The sequence below is a fragment of the Balearica regulorum genome, chromosome 3 (assembly GCF_011004875.1).
Source record: "Balearica regulorum gibbericeps isolate bBalReg1 chromosome 3, bBalReg1.pri, whole genome shotgun sequence".
Taxonomy (NCBI): Eukaryota; Metazoa; Chordata; class Aves; order Gruiformes; family Gruidae; genus Balearica; species Balearica regulorum.
Genome location: NC_046186.1, coordinates 853609 through 859732, shown reverse-complemented (window position 1 = coordinate 859732; position 6124 = coordinate 853609).

The following is a 6124-nucleotide window of genomic DNA, read 5'->3' as shown; positions in this document are numbered from 1 at the left end:
GCAGTAGCAGTAGTAATAATAATAATAATAATAATGAAGAAATATATGCCTTGGTGAGTCATGCCTGCTTATGTTTATTTTTACTTTGGAAGATGGGCTTTCAGGCTCCAGAGTGCAACACAGACCGTGGCTACTTGAGTTTTACAGCAGCTTCTCTTCCTGGAGATAGGTTCCCAGCTCAGATGCAAGGCTGAAGGAGCACATTACATCCCAGCTTTGCTTCGTGTCATCTTTGCTAGGTGCCAATGCGGGGGGTGTAAACGGGGCAATACACAAACTTATCCTTGATGTTATACTTTAAAAGGAATAATGTGGGGAATGTGGTAGACACCAGCTGCGGGAGTTGTGGGTTTGTGACTTACGAGCAGAAAGAGTGTCTTCTGAAAGGAATTTTGATGCCTAATCATGTCTGTCCTAGTCTTTGAAAAACATAGATTTGTTCCATCACAGGACGTGATTAGGATGGAAGGAAGATCGTGTGAATTGATGGACCGGATTTGGAACGAGAAGTGCAGGAGAAAATCGCTGCTGTCTTGGCTCAGCAGTGCCCAGCTTTCAGCTGACTGAAAATCGGGAGATGAATATGCTGGATGTGGAACTCAGGGCTGTAAAACATCAACTACGGGCTGGCTTTTTAATGCTCAGTCTCCAATGATAAGTATTTGCTACTCACATTGTAGAATTCAGACCTCTTGGTTGTAGAGCAGAATTGCCCTGTGACCTCAGAAATACATCACGCGTGCAGGGGGCAATGACTACCTAAGTGTGAAAGACAACAGGTAGCTAGAGGAGACAAAGGTTACGTTTTAAGGCGTAGAAATAAGCTGGTTTGAAAATCGATCAAGCGGAGAGTGGAGGCTGGCATTACAAGTTGAGTGGATTTGGGAGTATATTTGAATGTTAGATGATAAGATGGGTAGGATGTGAAAGCTTTTGACAAAGAAGAGAGGGATCTCATTTTTAACGTGTTAAGAGCCAGAGAAGAGTTACATGGGGAAGAGTAATTCTGGATTAGAAAACGACGAAACGAAAATGGATGGATATAATCAGGGCATGACTGCATTGGAGAAGGATTTTGCAGTAACTGAGGTACAGTATGTGACAGCCTGGATGAAATTTCTATTTGATTGAAAGAAAAGCTGCTCTATTAGATATCTTACACACCCGCTACCATCCGTCCTGATGAAGGTGGTATATTCCGTGGTATAACTCCGCCATGCCTAGCATCTGCTGACATAAGGCCCCTGCATCAGCAGGTTCTTACATCAAAGGTGCACATTAAACTCTGTTCCTCTCAGAAGCCAGTTTTGAACTTTTAAATGGTCACCCGGAGCAGGGTGCAAATGAGGAGGGGAAAATTCAGGCCGGGTCTCTGTGTGCCAGTATGACGTATAGATTCAACCGGCTCCGAGGATTGCTGCTTGTACTTGGAGAACTTGAAGTGCAGGGGGATCAGTTCCCCAGAAATATTGAATTCAATGACACAGTAAATTGCAACAGGACACTTTGTCGCTAGACCTAATTTCTCCAGCATTTTTGGCCAGACAGAGGATTCTCGCCCAAGACTGTTGAACAGTGTTCTGAATGGGTGCAGCTGAATGGCGTCTAGCACAAACCTCACCATCGACTGGAAACATTAGGGCTGCTTTCAAAAGAGAAGAGTTATGATTAACAGTGTGTTGAGCTTTTGAAGCATGCACATGTGATTTTTTGGTGTGTATTTAATTAACTGTTAGTTTAAGTTAAATAAACCAATGACATAGGCCAACTATACCTTAGTAAATGAATTACCATTTGTCCGATTTGTTTGTAAAGAACTGATATTTATGAAAATACGATCTCCATATTTGTTTCTATGCACTGGCCACACATCTCAGTTTGTATCTTTGCTCTATTTTCAGGAGATAAGAGGGCAGGACGAGATGATAGGAGGCTGCCGGAATGCCCTATACGTACAGACGTGGTCTGAGCCAAGGCAACGTGGAGACGAGCCTGGAGTTACCTTACATCCGTAACTGAATCTGGCCTCTTCGTCAGAGCAGAGAAAACCCTAAACAGGCCTGCAATTTAGTTCTCAGGTTTTAAAAGGCATTTTGGCACCTGAACCTCGCTCGTATGCTCCAATTGCTACAGAATTGAAGGATCTGCAAGATTTTTTGTCATTAATCCACAGCAAAAGAGAGCAGAACGTCTATAACCGATAAAGATAACCTCTGTTTCTTGCTGACAGTTCCCAGGCGCTGATTTGTGGAAAGACTATAATGGTCATAACATAAAATTTCTTAGATAAAGATTTTTAAATTCTGTCTACATATCTAGGGTAAGTGTCCCCCTCACCTATCCTCTTAAAACTTCACATTTCATGGAAATTTTTGCAGAAAATGTTTATATTTTATCAACCAGGGAAGTGGTGGAGTCCCCATCCCTGGAGGGATTGAAAAGACGTGGAGATGTGGTGCTTGGGGACATGGGTTAGTGGTGGGCTTGGCAGGGTGAGGTTAACGGTTGGACTCGGTGATCTTAAAGGGCTTTTCCAACCAAAACACTTCTACAATTCTATCATTCCCACTTTGTCCTTTCCTGCTGTCAGTTACTATCAGATAGGGTTGCTTGCTGCTGTGGCATGTCATTTGTCATAGCATCATAGAATTGTCAATCCAAAACCCAGTGATCTTCCAGCTTATCTGACTTCCAATTTGGAAATTAAATGACCTTCATACAGTAACTTAAGATTTAGAACACCAGGCTTAATATAAATGATTCTACAATTCTAAATCCTGAGTGGAATAACATGATGTCTCACATCCTTAAGATGAATCAATTGATACATGATTATCTTATGCCACAAGTATTTCCTTAGATGAATAATCTGGTTTGACTTTATCCAAAATGAACACTTTCTTAAAACCCTGGAAGTTAAAGTATGGCTAGGCAGCAGAAAGCACATTAACACAGTCCTCTTTCTAAGTCATCTCCCTGGCAAGTTCAGAGTTATGGTCAGAATCAGAATAGAACCACAGAATCATTTTGGTTGGCAAAGCCCTTTAAGATCACCGGGTCCAACCACTAACCTCACCCTGCCAAGCCCACCACTAACCCATGTCCCCAAGCACCACATCTCCACGTCTTTTCAATCCCTCCAGGGGTGGGGACTCCACCACTTCCCTGGGCAGCCTGTCCCAGGGCTTGACAACCCTTTGGGGGAAGACATTTTCCCTAATCTCCAACCTAAACCTCCCCTGGCACAACTTGAGCCCGTTCCCTCTTGTCCTGTCGCTTGTTACTTGGGAGAAGAGACCGACCCCACCTGGCTACACCCTCCTTCCAGGTAGTTGTAGAGAGTGACCAGGGCTCCCCTCAGCCTCCTGTTCTCCAGGCTCAACACCCCCAGGTCCCTCAGCCGCTCCCATCAGACTTGTGCTCCAGACCCTGCACCACGTGCTTGCCCTTCTCTGGACACGCTCCAGCACCTCAATGTCCTTCTGGTAGTGAGGGGCCCAACACTGAACTCAGCACTCGAGGTGCGGCCCTGGTCCTGCTGGCCACACTGCTTCCAATAGAACAATTCTGTTGTTCTAATTCTGTTAACAACACTAAGCCACAAGAAACAATGAAGGCACCTCAGCAGGTACAGGGGGACATGAGGAGCCAGAGAAAAATGTCAGATGGTTACGTATGGGCTGGTGGTGCGACCTCACCACAAATCAGAGAAGTGGCATGTTGGCTACAGGAGGAAAAATTACCAGTCCCCCTGTATTTGGCACTGTTGGGGCCTCACATTGAATAAAGTTTTAATCTGGGCTCCCTCCAGCTCAGGTGGGATGGGGAGAAACTGGAGAGAGCCAGCGCAGGGCTACCGAGCTGCTCAAGGTCCTGGGGCACGCAACGCACAAGGAGAGGCTGGGGAGCAGGGCTCGCTCGGCTGAGTGAAAAGGGGGCAAATAGGAGCAGCCCACAGATACGTAAGGGACGACTGCGAAGCCAAATGGCTCTCAGTACTGGGGCGTAACAAGGGGCGGTGGCTCCAACCACAGTCAGGAGGTTCAGGTTGGACAGCAGGAGAAACTCCTCCAAAAGGTGTAGGTGAGCACAGGCTGCCCTGGCCAGCGGGGGATCTCCAGGCTCGGATGATTTTAGGGCACGGCCAGACAGAGCCGCAGTTAACCAGCCTAATGCTGCTGCAGGTGAGACCTCCCGACGTCTCTTCCAGCCAACACCTCTGCGACTTCCTGACTCACAACATAAACCCCAGAATCCCCGACTGGTTTGGGTGGGCAGGGACCTCCCAGCCCACCCAGTGCCACCCCTGCCATGGGCAGGGACACCCTCCACTAGCCCAGGTTGCCCAAAGCCCCATCCAACCTGGCCTTGACCACTGCCAGGGAGCCAGGGGCAGCCACAGCTTCTCTGGGCACCCTGGGCCAGGGCCTCAGCACCCTCCCAGGGAAGGATTGCTGCCTCCCATCCCATCTCCATCTCCCCTCCTGCAGCTTCAGGCCATTCCCCTTGGCCTGTCACTACACTCCCTGATAAACAGTCCCTCTCCAAATGCTGAAGGCTGCTCTAACCTCACGGGTTGCAGCATGTAATGTATCACCTTTTAGTAAAATAAGCAAGCTGTAATTCTGGGAGTCAGTTTGAGATTCACTTGTGAGGTGGAGAAGTGGCCTCGAGTCCTAGATCCTGGATTGGCTTATCTCTTTCACAGCCTCATTGAGTGATTTTTCCCCAGACTAGTTCATAATGAGAACTTGCCTCTTTCCCTTGATGCTCAGTTCAACGTTGTCTTGTACGACCATTTGTGCTGCACACTGATGCCCATTACTCTTGTTTGGCTTTGCTGTCCAGCCGCTGCACACAAGCTTGCAGCCCACCGAAGGTGCTACGAGACCTGAGGTGTACAAACACCTCTAAGGACACCGGCCTGAACATTCTCGTGTCCCTGGCACGGTATCCACTGGCGGTGGCTTTCCCACACAGACACATACTACAATTTTCCACATTCTCTTCCCATAGAAACAGGAACATATGATGCTGCACGCTGTGAGAAGCTGCTCATTTTTCTATGAAACCACAATACAGAAAGAGCAACCATTTGAGATGCTGTGTAGATGTACATCATTTGCAGGTAGGTAACAAGAGCTGGCTTGCAAATAGCGTGATCATTAGTTTGTCTACCCAGTGATACCCCTGCTTTAACAGGAGAGAAGATGGAAATAAAATCACAAGTCTGGGTGGTGTGAGAATGTCACCTGCGAGCTGCTGAGGCTTCCAAGGGCAGGAGTGGCTTTGGGTTGAGAGAAGATGGGAGCGGACTGCAGTGCCGGAGGATGAGGTGGAACAGGGGGACAGCTCTGCTCAAAAGGGCACTGGGAGCGTGTGGAGCGGCATTGCGGGAGGAGAGCGGCCAACAGCTGGGACAGCGTGTCGTGGGAGCAGGGAACAGCGGCGTGACGGAGAAGGTGGTTAGTTGGTGGGCAGCGTGATGGAGGAGGCTGCAGGAAGGAGCAAGGGGAGCTGCAGGGTCCGTGTGAGCAGACGCGTGCAGGGCGGAGGTGCCAACAGAGGAAGATGGCGCCTGGGGGCTGGTTAACTGCGACCGAGCGGAGGGAGCTTGATGCCAGAGGATGGGACAGGTGCTGGGGACAAGAACAGAGCTGCAATTAAGCAGCGGCTGGCTGCATGGTGCGAGGTTAGTTGGGGTACGCTGGGCAGAGGGAAGGGGGCGCACGGCTGGGTGGCGAGGGGCAAAGCAGGGGACACAAGTGGCTGGGTGCTGCAGCAATGGCCAGCGAGGGGCTGAGCGTGGCAGCCCTGGGGGTGAGCTGGGGCATGCGCTGGCAGGACGGGGGTCCGAGGCTCCCAGCATCTGACGGGACGGGGCAGTGGGCGGCAGCGGGGGCTGGGTGTGGGGAGGGCGGCGGCTGCCCCATGGCAAACGCTGGCTGCGGACACCCGGGCGCTGGCAGCGAGGGGGGCGGCTGGTGACCGTGAGGGCAACGGGCCGCCATAGCTCGGGCGACCGGGGCTGACGGGGCCGCTGGCCGCAGGGGAAGGAAGAGGAGCCGTAGGCCGTTGGTGGCGGCGGGGGAGCGGAGCTGGTGGCAGGGGACAGCCGGGGTCG